This window comes from Eutrema salsugineum, unplaced genomic scaffold (assembly GCF_000478725.1).
Source record: "Eutrema salsugineum unplaced genomic scaffold, Eutsalg1_0 scaffold_26, whole genome shotgun sequence".
In the NCBI taxonomy this organism is placed as follows: Eukaryota; Viridiplantae; Streptophyta; class Magnoliopsida; order Brassicales; family Brassicaceae; genus Eutrema; species Eutrema salsugineum.
This window is the reverse complement of record NW_006256783.1, coordinates 37,224-58,306: the sequence shown is the minus strand read 5'-3', so window position 1 is coordinate 58,306 and position 21,083 is coordinate 37,224. Positions and strand designations below refer to the sequence as shown.

At 41.9% G+C, this 21,083-nt stretch overlaps 1 non-coding gene across 1 annotated transcript; it reads left to right on the top strand.

Moving 5' to 3' along the window:
* Positions 1-1,859: 1,859 nt before the first annotated feature.
* Positions 1,860-1,966, top strand: LOC112085983. The gene has a single exon (XR_002899232.1). It is a non-coding gene; the product is annotated as a small nucleolar RNA R71 (small nucleolar RNA).
* The last annotated feature ends 19,117 nt before the right edge of the window (positions 1,967-21,083 follow it).

Genomic DNA, 21,083 nt, shown 5'->3' with positions numbered 1-21,083 from the left:
TGAGGATTGCCCTGACTTTTGCAAAAGGTTTTGATCCTCCAATGCCTTTAACCTTGTATTCCACAGCTCCACCATCAAACTTCCATGGAGTGAGAGTTAAGACTTGAGAAGAGGACCCAAGAGTGAATGATTTGGTGCTTGTTGGGTTCTTGTCTTGAGACCCTGAACCATTGCTTTTGTTGCTGCTGACCTCCTTCTCACTTGGTGTGGGAGAAAAAGGTTCCAAGCAAGCTTCATCATCACTAAAGAAATCTCCTTTAAACTCAAGATCAGGTCTTACTAAGGATTCTTTCTTCTTCTCAACAGATGCAAGGGGTTGAGCTTCTTCTATAGTTCCAATACTCCCCACATACTTCATCTCATAGTGTTTCAACTCATCAGAATCATCAGATATAACCCTACAAAATCCAGCAAGAGGAGGTTTAAGGGGATAAGATACTTCATCATCTACCTTAGAAAGCACCACTCTTTGAGTATCAAAATCCATCCTTGCTCCTGTGGTGTTCAGAAATGGAGTTCCAAGCAGAAGAGGTAGCTCTTTGGTCTTTTTCATCTTCATGACTACAAAATCAGTTGGAACAGTGCATTTACCAATCTTCATTGGGTAATCTTCAAGGATTCCACATGGCTTCTTTGAGGATGAATCTCCAAAGGTGATTGACATGGGGTGATGCTTAAGACTCTTGATCCCTAGTCTCTCCACCATGTCTAAAGACATTACACTGATGCTTGATCCAGAATCACACAAAGCATTGTCCACTTTCAAATTTCCAAGAGAGCATGAGATGGAGAACTTTCCTGGGTTGCCTAGCTTGGGAATAGATTTGGGTTTCACCCTTGTTGAACCAGTGCTAGAGACTCCATCAGATGTCCTTACTTGAACCATTCTCTGATCCTTTCCTTCAGCAATCTCAGAATCATTCTTTTTCATATCAAAACAAGATGCCTCCCCACCTTCTTTCTCAATGTCCTCATTGAGATCACAGAACAAGAACTCAAACTCATCTATGATGGCGTTCTCATCATCTTTTGTCAGGCATTTTTCACTTGAGACATTGCCATGGAGAAGGTCCTCAATTTCTTGGACAGCAGCATGAATCTCATCATTTGAGAGGATTGCATTGCAGTATTCTGTTTGATGTGCAATTGATGTCCCTGGTAAAGATCTTTGAGCTTGAGAACTGTAGTGGCCCTTGTTGTTCTCTAGAGTCTTGACTTTGGAAGCCAAGGTTGAAAGTTGAGTTAGAAGATCAGAATAAGTGCAATCCACCTTGTTGTTAATCTCTGCCATTTTCTTGTTGAAGTCTATGGCACCACTTGCTTGACCTTTGAGGATTTGCTGGAGCAGGTTCTGCACTTCTTGATCCTTATTCTCTGAGTTCTGTTGGAGACTTTGTTGTTGGGGAGAGACAAAACCTTGTTGTTGAGTGTTTTGAGGATAGAAGTTCTGGTTTAGGGGATTCTTGTAGTAGGTAAAGCCCTTTTGGTAACCTTGTTGGCCACCTACAAAGTTCACCTCAGCTGTGATGTCTTCCCTTTGAAATGTGTCTTGAAAAACATGATTCACATCTCTAACAAAGTTGGCTGACTGATGAGAAGCTAAGAGAAGTGTGTCTAGCTTCTCATTGAGAGACTTGATGTCTTTCCTTGTCCTTTCCTCTTCAGCACTCACAGCTCCTCTTGAATTTCTTTCAAAGTCTGATCCATAAAGCTCATCACTCTGAGCTACATTCTCCACTAGGGTCATGGCATCATTGACTTCCTTGGTCATGAAATTACCATTTGAAGCTGTGTCCAAGAGAAGTCTGACCTTTGGTAAAGCACCTCTGTAGAAGGTACTTAGCAGCTGACAATCTGAGAATCCATGGTGAGGGCATTGCATGGTATACCCTCTAAATCTTTCCCAAGCCTCACAAAATGATTCATGGTTCTTCTGAATGAAACTTGAGATTTCATTTCTTAACCTTGCTGTTTTTGATGAAGAGAAGAACTTGGTTAGAAATGCTCTTTTGCATTGCTCCCAAGTTGTGACTGATCCTTGAGGTAGAGACTTTTCCCACTGATGAGCTTTGTCTCCTAGAGAAAAAGGGAATAGCCTCAACTTGAAACTGTCCTCACTCACTCCATTCATCTTAGTTAGATCACAAACTCTATCAAAGTTGTCAATGTGATCTAATGGGTCTTTTAATGCCAAGCCATGGAACCTGTTTGATTGCACCATGTTGATCAAGCCAGATTTGATCTCAAAATCGTTTTCAGGTGTAGGAGCTTGAATCCCATATCTCTGACCCTGAGTATTGGCCTCATCACCAGCTCCCACAACTATTCTTGGACGTGGTGCTGGACCCTCTTGCTGAGCCTGGTGGTTTCCATTACCACCATGAGCCTGTTGCCCTTGATCCATACCCAACCTCTCAATGTGCTCAGCTCTTTCTCTTTTCCTCCTTGCTTGACTTCTGGTGTTCATAAACCTGAAAACAAAGACAGCACTTGAAAGGTAATCGGTAAAACAAAAGAAAATGACTTGATCTCAAGAAGATCCAAAGTCCTAATGCTAGAATGAATCTGCAATTGGCAACGGCGCCAAATTGATAGTAGGTATTTTTCAACCTTGATCAATTCCTCAACTACTCATGTCATTGTAGCACTTGAGGTATCAATCCAAATGGAGAGATTCTAGACACTAGAACTATGAGGAGCTATCTTAATTCAAGTCTAAATAGCAGATGAGTTGGTAACAAGGTGATCTAAAACATAAAACAAACAAAAACAAGCAGTAATTTAAGAACAAGCAACAAGACAACAAAACAAGACTCAAATTCAAAATAAAGAGAAAGCTAAACCTCTAGATATGATCATTGATTAGGGTGCTGTAGATATCAATTCATGATGCTAAGAACAATAATGCAATGCAAGTTACTCTTTAGTCTAGACTTCAAAAGCAGATTAATTCACTCTCATGACAATAATCTCTTTGTAAATCACTTCATCAAGATTAATTCACCTTAAGCAAGATCAAGCAATCAACAAGCATAAAGTATCAAGTCTAATAATGACCAAACGGTTTCTATTTAAAAGAGACCGAATCTTACACAGAAAGCAGCAACAAGCAATCACATGATCTCAAAACCAATTAAGTTAGAACTCAAATCTAGACTAATCCTCTCATGAAGGCATTAATCTCTACACTAATCCACTTTCAAACCAAATCATCATTTGTGAAATATGAATCAGTGAGCATTAAGAAACAGTTCTAACATGTCATTCATGCATTTAACAAATCATTCCCATGATGAAAAAGGCATAAACCCTTAGCTTAGCTCATTCAGACATTTCATCAAACACCTTGTGGGTGGAGAAATGACTAAGGTCTAGATCAGAGTGATGTGAAAAGATCTAGCATTAAGAGCAGCTAACTAAGGAAAGGTAATGAGAATCTAGAAACTAAACATCATAAACCGATCATCTAAGCACCCTAATCTACACACCTAGAAGCTTAAAAGATGACTACTCACTAATCATGATTAACACACCATTTCCTTTGCAAGAGGTGGTGTTAATCATTATTAGAAGCAGAGATGAGATGATCTGATGATAAGAAACAGCCTTAAGATGATTAAATCTGCTAGATATATCCTGATCAAACTCGTTTTTACACTGAAAAGGAAAGAAAACAAGAGAGAAACTAAGAGAGAAGAAGATGTTTTTAGGGTTTTTTCCCAAAAAAGTATTTATACTAAGTGTTATGGACCAGGTCAGTCCAGGACAAACTGAGTACTGACCCGGCTTCAAATGGGTCATGTCTCAAGTGTGCGACATGGTCAGGTGCTTCCCAAGTCGCAGGCCCAAGTCGCACAGCTATAGAAACAGCCTTGTGCACCTTAAATCCTTAAGCCCCAGCCGCATGCCTATCTAGGTGTAAACTGCGAGTGTTTGTGGTGTTCAGGCTTTCTTCTCTTCAACTCGCACAACCAAGACACTTTCTGGAGATAATATGTGTGTGAGTTGGTCCTCCTTTAGTCCCAAGTCGCAGGCCCAAGTCGGTGTAAATTGCGAACACATGTGCTACATGGTTCCACTTCATGTCCAACTCGCAGGCCTATCTCGCACAGCATTGTGGACTTAGTCAAATTTGATTCCGGAAGTCTCTACCTTGCTCAGAGTCTCCTTACACTCATCTCTAAAGTCGCAACTTGTTTCCAGAGCGTTGAACATTCATGGGTGCGAGTTAATCGAGTCGCAGTACCGTGTCACACAACCTAAGCCTTCTTGGACCACTTTGCATTCAGGGGACAGTAACTTCCAGGATATAGATCCAAATGGCATGATTTCAACTGAATTAGAAAGGGTACTCAAATATCTCGAACTTTGGTGAAGAAACCCTCAGCGCTTGGGAAGTGGAAGGTTCCCCGGAGGGCTCATCTTTGCAGTACATTGACACGGTCAGAAAGAGGCTTCTAGACATATGTCCATTCCGGAAACGTTATCTTCTTGATCATGGCTTAAAATTGAATGCTCTTAAACGTTCTGGAAAGAGGACTCAAATATCTAAAATCTTGATGACGTACCTGTAGACTGAATCGGTCTGGAAGTGCATCGGCCTTCACAATCTTCGGAGCTCATCGGGTCGGTCCAAAACGGTAGCGAGACAGGCGTGCCTTCCAGTGAGCTTAATTCTCTACTCACGCCTCCAAATCATATGATTCCACCTGGTCTGGAAACATGATCCAATCGTCTCCAAATTTGATGAAGCACCCGACAGCTGAATCGGACGGGAAGTTTCCCCGGACAGGCGATTATTCAGAAGTATCGGATTGCTCCGGAATGGATGTGAGAGAGGTCTGTCTTCCGGTGAACGTATCTTTCAGCTCAGTGCACCAAATGCCCTGATTCAACCTTTCCTGGGTTGTTGACTCAATTATCTCCAACTTTTCTGAAGACCCTGTAAGCTGAATCGGCCGGCAGGATCTTCCGGTGACGCGATTTCGGAAATGTATCTACACCCGGGATTTTTGGCCGAGAGACTTGACCGCTGGTACGTGTTTTTGGCCGAGAGGTCTACCCGCGGGAAGGATTTTGGCCGAGAATCTTCGGCCATCAGTACATCATTTTACCGAGAAACCCAAAATTGCTCCTTTTCACCATTTTTAATCATTTCAACTCCATTTCTTCATCTGAATCATATCCTCCACTCCAAATAGGCTCCAAAAGCACCTGTTTAACACTCCAAACCATGCAAAACTCTCTTGGACCTAATGCAATCTCCTAAGTCCTAAAACAATGCCTAAAGACCTAAAATGCATGAGATAAGACATGATTTGGACTATGTTCTTATTTGATCTTTTACATATGCATTATGTCTATATCATCTCGCATTAGTCTTGTTTTGCTTTCAGTTCTCTCACACGCTTTAATAACACAAGGGTATTGGTCAAGAAAGGTTCTATGCTTTAGGGCTTGAATCGGTGTTAGCCTTTAATAAGGAGAGAAGGCTCAAGGGATCACGTGTGATGTTTAAGGAAGAAGAGAGTTGGTGTCCGTACAATGGTCCCCCCTTGGCGCGTCGTTTACACTTGGTCTTGTGACCGTTGGAGCTGTCACTATCTCTCGGGATCCATGCTCAAGACTCACATGTTTCCTTATGTCTCTAACCACTTTCTTTTGTATTGTAGCTTAGCTAAACCTAGTTTCTATTCTGTCTCCTCTACATATGTATCAAAGACGAGAATGAATAAACACACTACTTTGGGAACTCTTTCTCTCATATCTTTTGCACACTCTCTCAAATCTCTTTATTCCGCTTAGTCTCTAAATATTCTAACATGGTATCAGAGAGATTGGTTCCGATTTCCTGAGTTTCTTTTCTCTATTCTTCAAACCTTATTCTCTAAATCTCTCATTCTCTAGTTCGCTCATCTCTTATTCTCTTGTTTCTCAAAACCCCTCAAGAACAAAATGAGTTCAAACGATGCAAACACCGAGATCTCAAAACCGGTGGTGATTCCTGTTATCCTCAAAGGAGGAAACTACTTGTTGTGGTCTAGAACCACAAAGACGGCGTTGTGTGGACGAGGGCTTTGGAATCACGTCTTAGAAGAACAGATTCCCGAAGAAGACGCCACCAAAGACGGAAAGAAGGATGAAGAAGCCAAAGCTGTGGAAGCAAAATGGTTCCAAGAAGACCAGACCGTGCTTGGCATCATTCAAAACTCCCTTGAGCCGACGATTCTTGAAGCTTACTCCTACTGTGAGACAGCAAAATCTCTGTGGGAAACTCTCAAGAATGTGTTCGGTAATGATACAAACCTGAGCAGAGTCTTTGAAGTCAAGAAGGCGATTAATGACCTGAGCCAGGAAGACATGGAGTTCAAAGCTCACTTTGGGAAGTTCAGATCTTTGTGGGCTGAGCTAGAGATGCTGAGGCCGAGCACTTTGGATCCTAAAGTTCTCAATGAAAGGCGAGAGCAAGACAAAGTCTTTGGACTTCTTCTCACGCTAAACCCCATCTTCAACGACCTCATCAAGCACATTTTGAGAGAGGATAAGCTCCCAAGCCTTGAAGACGTTTGTGCAAGGATCCAAAAGGAGCAAGGTTCTATTGGTCTCTTCAAGAAGCAAGAGCTCATCTCGGCCAACAAAGGTGTCTTTAAACCCGATGACAGGAAGCCATGGATCTGTGACCATTGCAAGAAGAAGGGCCACATCAAAGATAAATGTTGGATTCTTCATCCCCACCTGAAGCCGAGCAAGTTCAAGGATGCAAGAGCTAGCTTTGCTCAAGAAGGAGCCGGTGCATTGACACAAGGTGGAGATGGTGCCATGAATGTCTCGACTGAGTTTGTGAGAAAGACCGACCTTGAGGCTCTTATCAAAGCCTTAGCCGCAAAACAGTCTGGTATCACCTTCTTCTCTAATAAACCTAAAACCGCTTTAGTTGTAGATTCAGGTGCATCTCATCATATGATTAGTAACCCTGAACTGTTAAACAACATAAAACCGGCTTTAGGAAATGTTGTGATAGCTAATGGTGATGGAATTCCCATAGAAGGAACTGGTAACCTAAAGTTATTTGATAAAGATAGTAAAGCATTGTTTGTGCCTAAGTTCACTTCTAACTTATTATCGGTTAGTAAAGCTACCAAGGACTTAGACTGTTATGCGATATTTGGTCCTAATGATGTTCACTTTCAGGATATTAAGAATGGGAAGGTACTTGGAAAAGGGGGAACCAAAGATGATCTATATGTTCTCGAGGATTCTTCACCAAGCGACTCAAATGCTTTCTCTTTTAATTCATGTTTTTCTGCAAGTTTGAACTCTATTTGGCATGCTAGATTAGGTCACCCTCACTCGCGTGCTCTTGAATTAATGTTACCTGATGTTGCTTTTGATCACACAAGTTGTGAATCTTGTATTCTTGGTAAACATTGTCGAGTTATTTTCCCTAAATCATCTACTATTTATGAACATTGCTTTGACTTGGTTCATTCTGATGTGTGGACTTCACCTTGCATGTCTAGGGATAGTAATAAATACTTTGTGACCTTCATTGATGAAAAATCAAAATATACCTGGATAACTTTACTTCCCTCTAAAGATCGTGTATTTGAAGCATTCACAAACTTTCAAAATTATGTGACTAATCATTTTAATGCCAAGATTAAGATTCTTAGATCAGATAATGGCGGTGAGTATACAAGTCAAAGATTCAAAGAACATCTAGCAAGGCATGGCATCTTACACCAAACCAGTTGCCCTTACACTCCACAACAAAATGGAGTTGCTGAGAGGAAGAATAGACATTTAATGGAGGTGGCCAGGTCGATGATGTTCCATACAAATGTGCCTAAACGTTTTTGGGGAGATGCTGTCTTAGCCGCATGCTATCTCATTAACCGGACCCCAACAAAAGTCTTACAAGACTCATCACCATTTGAGGTACTTAACAAAACTAAACCCTCATTAGATCACTTACGTGTTTTTGGGTGTGTTTTTTTTGTGTTTGTTCCAGGTGAACAGAGAAACAAACTTGAGGCCAAAAGCATAAAGTGTATATTCCTTGGGTATTCAACAACTCAGAAGGGGTAAAAGTGCTATGATCCTGTTAATAGCCGCACTTATGTGTCCAGGGAGGTCAAATTTCTTGAGAACCAGAGATACTATGACAAGAAGAATTGGGAGAGTCTCAAAGACCTGTCAAGCTCCCCATCAGATCTCGCTACCAGTCTGCGGTTCTTGCTGGATCACCTTGGGAACCCAGTCCTGCCCAAGCAAGTGCATAAGCCGGTTCCTACAAGTACTCAAGAAGAAGCTGAGCCGGTACCATTGAGTTCAGAAGTAAATCAAGAAGAGGAGCAGAGTCAAGAGCCAACTCCAGATGACTTAGAAGTGGAGGCAGAGGAATCAGTCCCACAAGAACAAGGAGAGGCGGTTGTAGAGGAACCTGTTCAGCCATTAAGAAGAAGTACTAGGCTCATCAAGGATCCATCTAATTGTATTGTAGAGGAACCTGTTCAGCCATTAAGAAGAAGTACTAGGCTCAGCAAGAACACCAGAGTCTACTACAATAGTCAAGCTGTAGCTCATCCAATTCAGGCTGTTTGTTCTCTTGCCTTGTTGCCCTCTGATCATCAAGCGTTCATGGGAAAAATTGAGGAACACAAAATTCCTCAAATCTATGAAGAAGCTAAAGACAAGAAGGAGTGGATTGAAGCTATAGGTGACGAGAGAGGAGCTATGGAGCGCAACCATACTTGGGATGAAGCCGAGTTACCACCAGGGAAGCGAGCTGTGCGCTCAAAGTGGGTTTTCACTATCAAGTATAAGAATAACGGTGAAATTGAGAGATACAAGGCTCGGTTGGTTGCAAGAGGGTTCACTCAGACCTTTGGAGAAGATTATACAGACACGTTTGCTCCGGTTGCCAAGCTCCATACTGTAAGAGTAGTCCTCTCACTCGCTACTAATCTCTCGTGGGATCTGTGGCAAATGGATGTGAAAAATGCATTCCTTCAAGGGGAACTTCAGGAAGAAGTGTATATGACCCCTCCTCCAGGCTTAGAGGATATTGTTGCACCCGGTAACGTTTTGAGATTGAGGAAAGCTATATATGGATTGAAACAATCTCCAAGAGCCTGGTATAACAAGCTTAGTACCACTCTGATGGAAAAGGGGTTCAAGAAGTCTCACTCGGATCATACTTTGTTTACCCTCCAAAGTTCTCAAGGTCTGGTGGTTGTTCTTGTTTATGTAGACGATCTTATCATTTATGGAGATGACAAGGAGGGAATTCAGTCTACAAAAGCCTTTCTTAACTCGGTATTCGACATTAAAGACCTCGGCGAGCTCAAGTATTTCCTTGGCATTGAGGTGTGTAGGTCTCCTGAGGGTCTCTTTCTGTCTCAGAGGAAATACACAGTTGATCTTCTCAAAGAGACAGGAAAACTTGGAGCTAAACCAGCCAAAACACCGCTTGAAGAGGGCTACAAAGTCAATCGAAAGGGGGAGAAATCAGATGAAGCCTTCAAGGATGTATTTAGGTATCGACGACTTGTTGGCAAATTGATCTATCTCACTCTCACAAGGCCAGATCTCTGCTTCGCCGTGAATCAAGTAAGCCAACATATGCAAGCTCCGACAGTGTATCATTGGGGTATGGTGGAAAGAATTCTCAGATACCTCAAAGGGAGTCCAGGACAAGGCATTTGGATGGGAAAGAACAATAATACAGAGATTGTGGGATATTGTGACTCAGATTGGGCTGGTGATCGTGTTGATAGAAAGTCAACAAGTGGGTATTGTACTTTCATTGGTGGAAATCTTGTAACCTGGAAGACTAAGAAGCAAAAGGTGGTCTCATGCTCAACCGCAGAAGCTGAATATAGGGCAATGAGGAAGCTTACAAGTGAATTAACCTGGCTTAAGGCGCTCCTTAAAGACCTTGGCATTGAGCAAGAAGGTCCGATTACAATGCATTGTGATAACCAAGCTGCTATACACATTGCAACAAACTCGGTGTTTCATGAGAGAACAAAGTCTATTGAAATAGATTGCCACAAGGTCCGTGAGAAGATTGAGGAAGGTGTGGTGTTACCGTGCTACACAAGAAGTGAAGACCAGTTGGCTGATATTTTCACTAAGGCCGCAAGTCTTAAAGTTTGCAACAATCTCTTTAGCAAGCTAGGACTTGTGGACCTTAGTCGCCCTTGATCATAGTCCTTGATCCATGGACATCACACTCTTTTTCCCTTAACAAGGTTTTGTCCCATGAGGTTTTCCTTGTTAAGGTTTTTAATGAGGTGATGCTCATGGGTCTTCAAGCTTAGCAATCTAAACAACTTCGATGGCTAAGCTTGAGGGGGAGTATTGGTCAAGAAAGGTTCTATGCTTTAGGGCTTGAATCGGTGTTAGCCTTTAATAAGGAGAGAAGGCTCAAGGGATCACGTGTGATGTTTAAGGAAGAAGAGAGTTGGTGTCCGTACAATGGTCCCCCCTTGGCGCGTCGTTTACACTTGGTCTTGTGACCGTTGGAGCTGTCACTATCTCTCGGGATCCATGCTCAAGACTCACATGTTTCCTTATGTCTCTAACCACTTTCTTTTGTATTGTAGCTTAGCTAAACCTAGTTTCTATTCTGTCTCCTCTATATATGTATCAAAGACGAGAATGAATAAACACACTACTTTGGGAACTCTTTCTCTCATCTCTTTTGCACACTCTCTCAAATCTCTTTATTCCGCTTAGTCTCTAAATATTCTAACAAAGGGACTGTGTTATTTAAGTGTGGGGGAGGAGCTTTGGGTCTTCTGATCATGTTTTCTGTGTTCTTATTTGATCTTTTGCATTTTGTGTCTCATATAGCTTAGTGCATACGAAAAAAAAAATCAGAAAATTTTCCAAAATAAAATGTTCATTCTAGTCGCATTTCACATTTTAGGATCGAGTCTAGTTGCATCATATAGGATTGCATCAATGCATGGGAGTAATTATAGGTTTTTCCTTGAGAGATCATCGCTTTGAGTACTTGATTTCCATGATTGCTGGTTCCTTGTTGCATGCTAGACTTGAAACGATTGAATCTGAGAAGCAAGTTTGAATTTGAACTCGACTCTAATAAGTGAGAACCATTGAACCTGAATTCTAAATATCTTTTGATGCATTGTTTGAGTGAGCTTTGTGGATACACTTACAAATATTTGAGTTAGAAACTGTTTTTGTCACTATTTTTCCGTAGCTCAAATAGCTGAATCCGCATTTGGATCAGTTTTCCTTACCCTAAACCCATCCTTCTTTCAAGCCTAATGCATTTCGTGTGTGAATTGTGAGGCCACCTTGGATGAAAGCTTAACAGAAAGTGTTAGGTTTAGAGCGATAAGGGCAAGTCTCATGAGTGTCTAGTTCCTACATCAAGAAACAATTAGGTCTAGGCTGTGAATAAGTGTGTGGGAGAGATATTCTTGAGTGTTAATCTTTGAGAGAAATTATCTTTGAGAGGAAAGAAAGAGTGTGTAAAAATGAGAGCGTGAGGAATGAGGGTTTCTGAAAAGAAAGAGAATTCGGTCTTGGATCTTGTGTTTTTGAAAATAAAGAAAGCTCTAAGTGTCTAACAGAAAGTATCTAAGAAAAGAAAAGAAAAGAAAATAAAAGAAGAGAAAAGAAAAGAAAAGAAGCCAAAACAGCTCAAGTGTTTTAAAAAGAAGAAGTGAGAGGTTAGACGACCAAAGTTGTGAAAAGAAGAGCTAAGTGTAAAAAGAAGATCCCAAGACGAGAGTCTTAAAGAAAGAAAACCCTTTTTGAGAGATGAAAGTGAGTGAATGAGAGTTGTGAGGTTCATTTTGAGAGTGTGTTAGTTAAATTGTTAGCATTCTTCCGAAGCTTTGATTGTTCATAGAGAGATCCTTGTTTGCTTTGAACCTTGCTTGTGCATTTGTATTTGAATGAGATCATTTTCATCTTATAGCCTCGCCCTTAGCCAAGCATTTCTCACTTGAACTTGCATTACTAGATTCACTTGGTAAACGCTTAATGAATGTCAAAGAACCGTGTGAAAAGAAGCACTTGTGGAGATCGTTTGTTGAATTTTGAAAGTCAAAGTAGGGTCTTGCATTGCACATAGAATTGGCAACTTGGAATCTGAGTTTCTTTGTGATTGTATCTCTCTCCCATAAGGAATATGAACTCTTGTTGCATCTAACCTCTTTCCTCATTTGTTTTATTTGCTTGAGGACAAGCAAAGGAAAAGTGTAGGGGAGTTGATATGTCTATAATTTGCATTTAGGCTGCATTTTAGAGTCCATCATGAGTTTTCTCATTCATTTAAGGTCTCTAGGCATCAAATTAGGCTTTAGGGTTTGCATTAGGTCCCAAAGAGTTTTGCATGGTTTGGAGTCTTTATCAGGTATTTTGTAGGCTATTTGGAGTTCAAGAGGTGTGATCAGGAGTTGAAATGGTGAAGAAAAGGGTTAGAAATGGTGAAAACCGCTTGAAGGAATTTCTTGGCAAAAGCATGTACCGGCTGGATCAGTTTGTCGGCTAAAAATGCCATCAGGTGATTTCTATCGGCTAAAAATCAATACCGGGTGAAAATGCTGTCGTGTGAAGTTTTAGGCTGAGACGGGGAATTTTTATCAGCTAAAAAGCTTACCGAAGTACGCGCTTCTCGGATATTTTCCTTACCGCAGGAAGCATTTCTCGGCTAAAATCCGTTTTCACTTGCGCGCGTCAAATGTTACAAATCAGGGGAATCTTCTGGTCCGAATCAGTTAACGGGGTCTTCCTCAAAGTTGGAGATAATCAAGTCAAGATCCCCAAAAAGTTAGAGTTACTGAATTCGGAACAGTAAGCAAAGAGATATCGCCGCTGGGAGACACACCTGTCTCGCATGCATTCAAGAACCGATCCGATGAGCTTCAAAGATTACGTGGGAGGATGCCTTTCTAGCTCGAGTCAGTGTACAGGGCCTTCATCAATATTTGAGATATTTGCATGCTCTTTCGAGAAAATATAAGGTCACCCAATTTGGAGTTGTGGTCTAAAAGATATCGTCTCCGGAATACACGCCGGTCTAAAAGCTGTTTTCTGCCGTTCCTATGCGATGCAAAGATGAGCAATCCGGGGAGCCTTCCACTCCACAAGCTCCGATGGTTCCTTCACCATAGTTTGAGCGGAATGAGTAATCTTTACCGTGAAGTTGGTTTCAAGTCATTTGGAGTCGGAGCTGAAAGTTATTGCAACCGGGAGACAAGCAGGTTGGTACAGGCCTCAAGACTTGCAATACCCGCTAAGTATTGCTACAAGCCTCGGCATCCTTACCTCGATATTGCCTAAACCAAGGGTCATTCCCTGAAGCTCTTTGGTCCAGACCTCGTACTAACACCTCGACGTATCAAGACCGAGGCATGCGTGCTGACGAAGCGAAGCCGAAAACGACTAAGTGTTGGACCTAAACCTCGGCCTCAAAACCCTGGCGTTGCATGTCCGACTTCATCTGCCTTGACCCCTCGACTACCAAGCCCCTCGGCATTGCATGCCGAGGTCCCTTGTCACGAACCCAGATTCAAGAACTTGTTGATCTAAAAGAGTGCACCTGAAGATGGATCGAAGACTAGGGTTCATGCATGTTCTTGACGTGTTCTTCATGAGATCTTCATCCTGATCATTGCTCACGTGCACCCCTTGTCATCAAGACCTCAGCTTCACCCTCTCACACACCGAGGTGCTCCCCCGACGACCCAAGAAGAGCGTTCAGTACATGGTTTGTTTCAGGCTGACCCGCAACACTTATCCTTCATTATAAATAGTATTTAGGACTAAAAACCTTAGGATCTTATCTATTAACTGTTTTTAGCTTTGAGAACTTGCCTCTTTTGTGAAACTTGCTTCTTTTAATCAGATATCTCGTTTTCACGTAAAGATCTTGTTCTCTTTCATTTCTTATCATCATCATCATCAAAGCTTCTAATCATGACTAGCTTCACATCTTGCAAAGGATCTAGTGAGCTCCTCATGATTAGTGAGTAGTCCGCTTATGAGGTTTTAGATAGGTAAATTAGGGTACTTTCATGTTGGATTAGTGAGTTTAGGGTCTAGTCTTGCATATTTCATTCTTTAACCGATCAGATATCTAAGCTGGATCCATGAACATCACATGTGGTCCAGATCTAAGACATGTTCTCGCACCAAAAGTGTTTGTAGAAATGTCTGAACCAATCGGCTAGAGGTTTAAGAGTCTTTCATCATGAGAGTGATAGTTTGTTCTTCTTAAATGACTTATTGAACTGGATCTTAAAGGTGACTCATTCATGCTTCTCAAAAGGGATTTTGGTATGAAAAAGGATCAGTTTAGAAGCTTAATACCTTCATGAGAGGATTAACTTGTCTTTGAGTTCATGTTAAAACGAAGTTGCTTGATAATCCTGATTCATTAACTCGCTAGTTTAACTTGGAAGCACCCGAGTCCTTTATCTTGTCTAAAGCCTCTGCTTTATCATTTCATATCATCATCCGATCATTTGTCTAGTTTACTTGTTCGTTATTTTCATCTTGTTTAGTTTAAATTTCATAACTTTTTCCATTTCTGTTATTTCTTGCATTTCAAGTAGTTTAAACAACAAAACCTTTCTCTATTGTACTTGACTTAAGCAAATAAGCATCATGGACTAATGTCTACCACAAGCTTGGATTCAATACCCCTTGTACTACAACTACAGGGGATTGATACCTCTTTAAAGACCTAAAAGTCTTAGTTATGTCGAGCCGTTCTCAGGATTTACTAGATTCTCTTTTCACTACGAGCCGTTCCCTGCAAACGCCGAGGCGATAGATGCGACTGGATCGTGTAGTTTGCAGTCTCCCGAGGCGTGCTCTATGGCGAACCCTTCTCCTGATCATTCAATAGAAGACGAGGCGTCTGACTCGACGAGCCGTTCCTGTGCCCGCTCCATAAATATCAAGGCGTCTGCTTGTACGAGTTCTTCCCAGGGTCCTGTACAAGGCGAGGCCATAGGCTTTGCCGTGGTGAAAGCCGAGGAGGAAAATTTTCCTTTTGATCTGGTCAAAGCGAAACTCGAACTGGAACGTCTCATGGCGAGCAGAGGTGCTTCTTCCCTGGGGAAGAAGAAAGTTCACCGAGGGATAGGGCAAAGACACGATCCTCCCGGTTCTACTTTCTCATCCCCTGAATCTCTCCAGGCGTTACGACATCGCTTTGGAATCTCTGAGGCAGTTGAATTTATTGTCCCGGCAAAGACCGACCGAGCTGACCAACCTCCCGCAAATCACTTCACCGTATACGTAGCGTTTTTGACTTATGCTTCCTCTGGTTTCTAATTCCCAAGGTTATCCTCTCGATTGGGCAAAACATGCCGAGGGGTTTACAGCATATGATCAGTATTCTGTTTTGGAGTTTTAAATGAGGGATCGATGTCAAGCTAAATCACCCTAAACCCCGGGGGGAAAAAAATTTTCATCTCCAGCAAGTCAAGGCGTCAGATTATCAGTGGCTTCCCGAGCAAAGACAGTTTCTTGACCGACTACTTCTTTTACGTTCAAGTGAACGAGGCGTCGGTGGGCAAAGGCTTCATCCGCAGGGTCAAAACAGATTGGGGACAACTTGGTAGCCGACCCGAAGCCTTGCTTTAGCTCGGATCATTCGCAAATTTTGTTTTATTTTTCTGACTCACATTATTTTTGTTTTCTTATGTAGTTCGGAATACTCTCCCTACGATTCCTGACGATCTGTTAACCGTTCAAGACACCTTAGCCGTTAGAAAGGTCAACTGGAAGCGCCACTTCTCTCACGAAAGAGTGGAGAGAGCCCGTTCTATCCTAGCCGGAGTTTCAGTAAGTTTGGATTGTCAAACTTTTTTGGAGATATGCGGGACAAGATGGTTATTGTGACGATTAGAGATAGGAAGAGGCATGAGGCGGAGGAGACCGCTAAGTAGGGTGATGAGGAAATGGGTCGGGAGGATCCTCCGAATCCCGAAGTGTCTAACGAAGAAATCCGGGCTACTGGTACGAATGCCTCCGAGGAGAGGGTTGCCGACGAGAGGGCTGTTAGAGAAAAAATCACCGAGGTCGAGCCTGCAAAGATCATCCCCGAGGCTTCGAAGGAAATTGTCCTCGGCCTTTCTGGTTTGGCGAGGCCTCCTACTTGTATTCTCCTGAAGCATGACTCTGGTCGCAAGCGACCTGCTGTGGATAAGGGAAAATGCGTTGCTTCCCATAAACTTGAGTTCGATAGTCAAAATGGATAAAGCCATCGAGACACCAAGTTCGAAAGACAAAAAAAAAATAATATCATCATCAGCTTTTTGGAGCTTGGCGATAGCTGCCTCCACCTTCAAAAGGCGCTCTTGGATTTTGAGCGTCACCTCACACATAGCTTCCTTGCGAGCCCGCTTCACCTTAGCTTCGAGCAAGGCATCTTTAGCCTCGATGCGCATCTTCAACGAAGTGTTGTCGGCATTCTTTTGCCTCCGAACCTCTTCGAGTCAGGCAGCTGTAGAGGTGCCTTTGTCAAAATCAGCTCGGAGAGTTATCTTATCCTCTTCTAAAGCGTGGATGCGAGCCGTTGCCTCATCCAGCTTTCCTTTTGCCGCTGCCACCTCTTTGTGTGCCTTGTCAAGACGACGCTTTCCTTGCACACATCCGACTCATAGTTGGCCATCATCTCATTAATGGCTGCCACAAACTGTTAAAGCAGAAAAAGGGAATCCTTGTCAACAGTTATCCAAAAAACAAGCAAGAAACAGAACAGGAGAATTTTTACCTTGGTACCACGCTGCGCCATCACTGTGTAGGACTTTGCCCTCTTTATCTTTTCAAGAGGGGGAATTTGAGTGTTGGCTCGTTTGACTCGGGAAAAAAACAATGCCGAGGCGGGCACATCATCCATCAACGGTTTGCGCGAAGACGGCTCGTCGAGCGGCCCCTTGCGCTTCTTCTGGTATTCGGATGATGTTATTATTTTTTTTTGTCTTTTGAACTTGGTGTCTCGATGGCTTTATCCATTTTGACTATCGAACTCAAGTTTATGGCAAACTCGTTTGGTACTGGTTTCGCTTATCTTTTTTAGAACTGCTGGTTTTGCCTTAGTCATTTCGTGGGAATTATTTTTTCCGAACTGTTTTTGAGAAAGGCTCTTATTGAGGCGAGCTGTTTTAGATTATTTTTGAGAGAGGATCTTTTGATAGACTGATCATTCATGAGGAAGGGTTAGGCTATGCTGCCGAGATGTTTAGCTTGGGCCAATTTTTGCTTACTGAGGTGTTAGATCTGAATTTCTCATTGCCGAGGTGAGAGTCCAAGAGGGTTTATTGAGGTGTTCTTTTATGAATATGACTATAGACCGGTGTGCCATAGCTGATGGCTCGTGTTTAACCGGGTTTTTAAGAGTTCACTTTGGTTTTAGAGAAAAGCGATGTAGTCTCGACTTATAATCTCGTGTGCGATAGTGAACTGTGCCGACCGATACGTTTTTGGTCTGAAATTTGTATAGCGCGCTTAATTTTTATTTATAGAGGATGTAACTTGCACCCTCGTCCTAGGAAAGGTGGTAAAACTTTGTTTAGAGAACTTTGTATTTATTGTCCCGTTGTGGCCAGTTGTGGTCGAGCTGGTACGACCGCGGGTCGACCAGGCACGATTGCGGGTCCATACACAACTTTTTTTTCAAAGATCTGAAACTAAGAAAAGAAAAACCAAAAATTACTTAGAAAAAGTTGTCTTAGAGTCGATTTACTAACCTCTGAGATTGTGCAGGTGAAGACTATTGGATTCTCCGGCAACAGCGCCAAAAAATTCATACTGTTAGGGTTGACTCCTTCGCGGCTTCATGTTTTAAATTTATAACCCTAGATATCTGCAAGTGCACATCAGTGCGTTGTAAGAGAAATTATCAAATAGGAAATTGCATACCATTAGCCGATATACGTATAGGAACATGGGTACATGAACCCTATCAAATCCTTCTCGATCCACAAAAAATCCACGCTTTACCTGCAGAACTTTAGAACAGAATTAGTAAACGAAGTTTAAGACCAAAAACGCGGTTTTGGATAGGTTTTCACGATTTCTATATATGTATTTAAAAAAGTATTTTATAAAGGTTTTAAAAAGGTTTTGAAGAAACTAAACTAGAAGTGAATGAATCGATAATAAGTATAAAGGATGAACAAAGCTCTCAATATCGATCCTAGTAAATTCTTAGAACTCGAGTCACGAACGTATGAATACACTACTATCGTGATTAACCAACTATCTCTCGCAACCGTGATCAGTAAGTTTCCACTCTGGCTTGGAAGAGAAAAGATGCAGTAAGCTTAAGACTCATCAATGTTCACAGCTCTCCCATAGGTAGGATTCCACTCCTATGGTCGATCTGCTCTTCTCAAACTAGGTCTGGCCCCGAACGAAAACTTTCGAAACACACAAGACCTAGATCAGTCTCTAGTTTGCGACGCTTGATCCATGCTTGAAGAATAAGTTTAGAAGAAAGATTTCTAGAATTCGGTTTTGGTTTATCTCGGAAAGATCCCTACCGAACATAGTCGATTCCCTTCGATCGAGCCTTTAAACTCATACCTCATCATTCAAAAACGTGCATAAAGTAATAAGAGAAGACGTGCATAAAGTAATAAGAAGAAAGAAGTAGAGAAAAAGAGACAAATAGATGAAGAAGAAGCATCTCGATTTCGAGAGCTCGGCTCGGAGAAGAACTTCTCTTCAAATATTTTAAACAACTAATATAATATGAAGAAGATAAAACAAAAATTGAAAGATGCATAAAATTAAAAACCGAATTAAAGTTAAGGTAGAACATAAAGAGGGTTCAAGAGAAATCTCTATCTCCCTAAACTAAGAATTAAGAACATAAAAACATAAAAACCCTAGAAAAACTAAATTTGGTGGCTCCCTAAAGGGATTCTTCTGAGGCATACAAAAATATTCCAAAGATACATATTATAGGTCTCCAACTCTCTCCATTCATCCTTAGGGTTTTCTATGAAGAGAAGACGAATTGGGCTTGAAACGGTGTCTTGGGCCAGCCTTTTAGTCGGCCTTGGTCGCGAGGCTTCTTTCCATAGTGAATTGGGGTTTGGCCGCAGCCAGAGACTCATAACCGTGGTCGAGAGTGTGTTCTCCGCGGTCGTGGCTCTTGGACCCGCGGAGATCGGCTTGTGAGGTTGAATCTTCATTCTGCGCTTGCTTCCGTCGCGAGACTGCAGAACATGTCTTCAATTCATCAAGGATATCTGGAGATCTAACCATTGGATTGTCTCCAAACTAATTGAATTTGAAAGCTAGTTGTCTCCTTTATCTTAGAACCAATTTTGGGGATGATCGGACGGTGAGAAAGTCTCCATCGGATGTGAAACTTCTGACGCCCTGAATTATTCAAAATAATATTTTTCTCCAAGATGCACACCTTTTGCCTTAATGACCTGAAAAGAGTCTTGGAACTACAAATACAAGAAAAACATACTTAAAACACTTAAAAGAAATCTTTGAAAAGCATTTAAAGTTGATCCATAAAAGTTGTCAAAATACGGTGTTATCAAAAACTCATTACAGGAGCACACACACGATTAGGACTGCTAAGAAATGTATTTATAGGTCGCAAGGTCTTCCAGGTCTCACTTACGGCTTCTCTGCAGATAAATGATAAAATGGGCTTTGATGTTGGGCCTTTTGGCTCGGCATAGGTCCACCAGGGATGAGAGTCTTCCGGAGCAGGTGAATTGCTTGTTTGCCGCGGGTGAGAGTCTTCCAGGACTGTGGAATTTGGTCAACTTGCTCTTCATATATCTTTTGATTGCACCATTGGATTGTCCTGATGTAAAGTGCTATGGAAATCTAGTTGTCTCCTCATGAATGTCTCCAACTTTGAGCTGGATCAGACGGTGAGAAAGTATTCATTTGAGGCTGAACTTCTGACTGTCTGGCTCTGAGCTAAAAATGTGGATTTCTTCCATTTTGCCATCTTTTTCCCTAAGTTTCCTGAAAAGTGATATTTCTATAATTTTCATCATTTTGGCTGCACTTTAGAGTCCAAATCATGTGTTTTCTCATACAATTTAGGTCCTTAGGCATCGATTTAGGCTTTAAGGTTTGCATTAGGTCCCAAAGAGTTTTGCATGGTTTGGAGTCTTTATCAGCTGTTTTGGAAGCTATTTGGAGTTCAAGAGGTGTGATCAGGAGTTGAAGTGGTAAAGAAAAGGATTAAAAATGGTGAAAACCGCTTAAAGGAATTTTTTGGCAAAAGCGTGTACCGGCTGGATCAGTTTATCGGCTAAAAATGCCATGGGATTGGTTTTTATCAGCTAAAAATCAGTACCAGGTGAAAATTCTATCGAGTGAAGTTTTATGCCGAGACAGGGAACTTTTATCGGCTAAAAAGCTTACCGCGGTACACGTTTCTCGGATATTTTCCTTACCGCGGGAAGTATTTCTCGGCTAAAACCTGTTTTCACCTGCGCTCATCAAAGATTGCAAATCCGGGGAAGCTTCTGGTCGGAATCAGTTAACGGGATCTTTATCAAAGTTTGAGATAAACAAGTCAAGATCCCAGAGCAGTTGGAGTTACTAAATTCGGAGCAGTAAACAGAGAGATATCGCCACCGGGAGACACTCCTGTCTCGCATGCATTCAAGAGCCGATCCGATGAGTTTCAAAGATTTGGTGGGACGATGCCTTTCCAGCTCGAATCAGTTTAGAGAGCCTTTATGAATGTTTTAGATATTTGAGTGCTATTTCCAGAACACCTAAGGTCACCCAATTTGGAGTTGTGGTCGGAAAGATATCGTCTCCGGAATAGACATTGGTCTAGAAGCTGTTTTTCTGCCGTTCCGATGCAATGCAAATATGAGCAATCCGGGGAGCCTTCCACTTCTCCAGCTCCGACGGTTTCTTCACCAAAGTTTGAGCTAAATGAGTGATCTTGATCGTGAAGTTGGTTTCATGTTATTTGGAGTTGTGTGTTGAAAGTTATCACAACCGGGAGACAAGCAGTTTCGTACAGGCCTAAAGAGTTGCGATACACGCTAAGTGTTTCAACGAGCCTCGGCATCATTACCTCGATA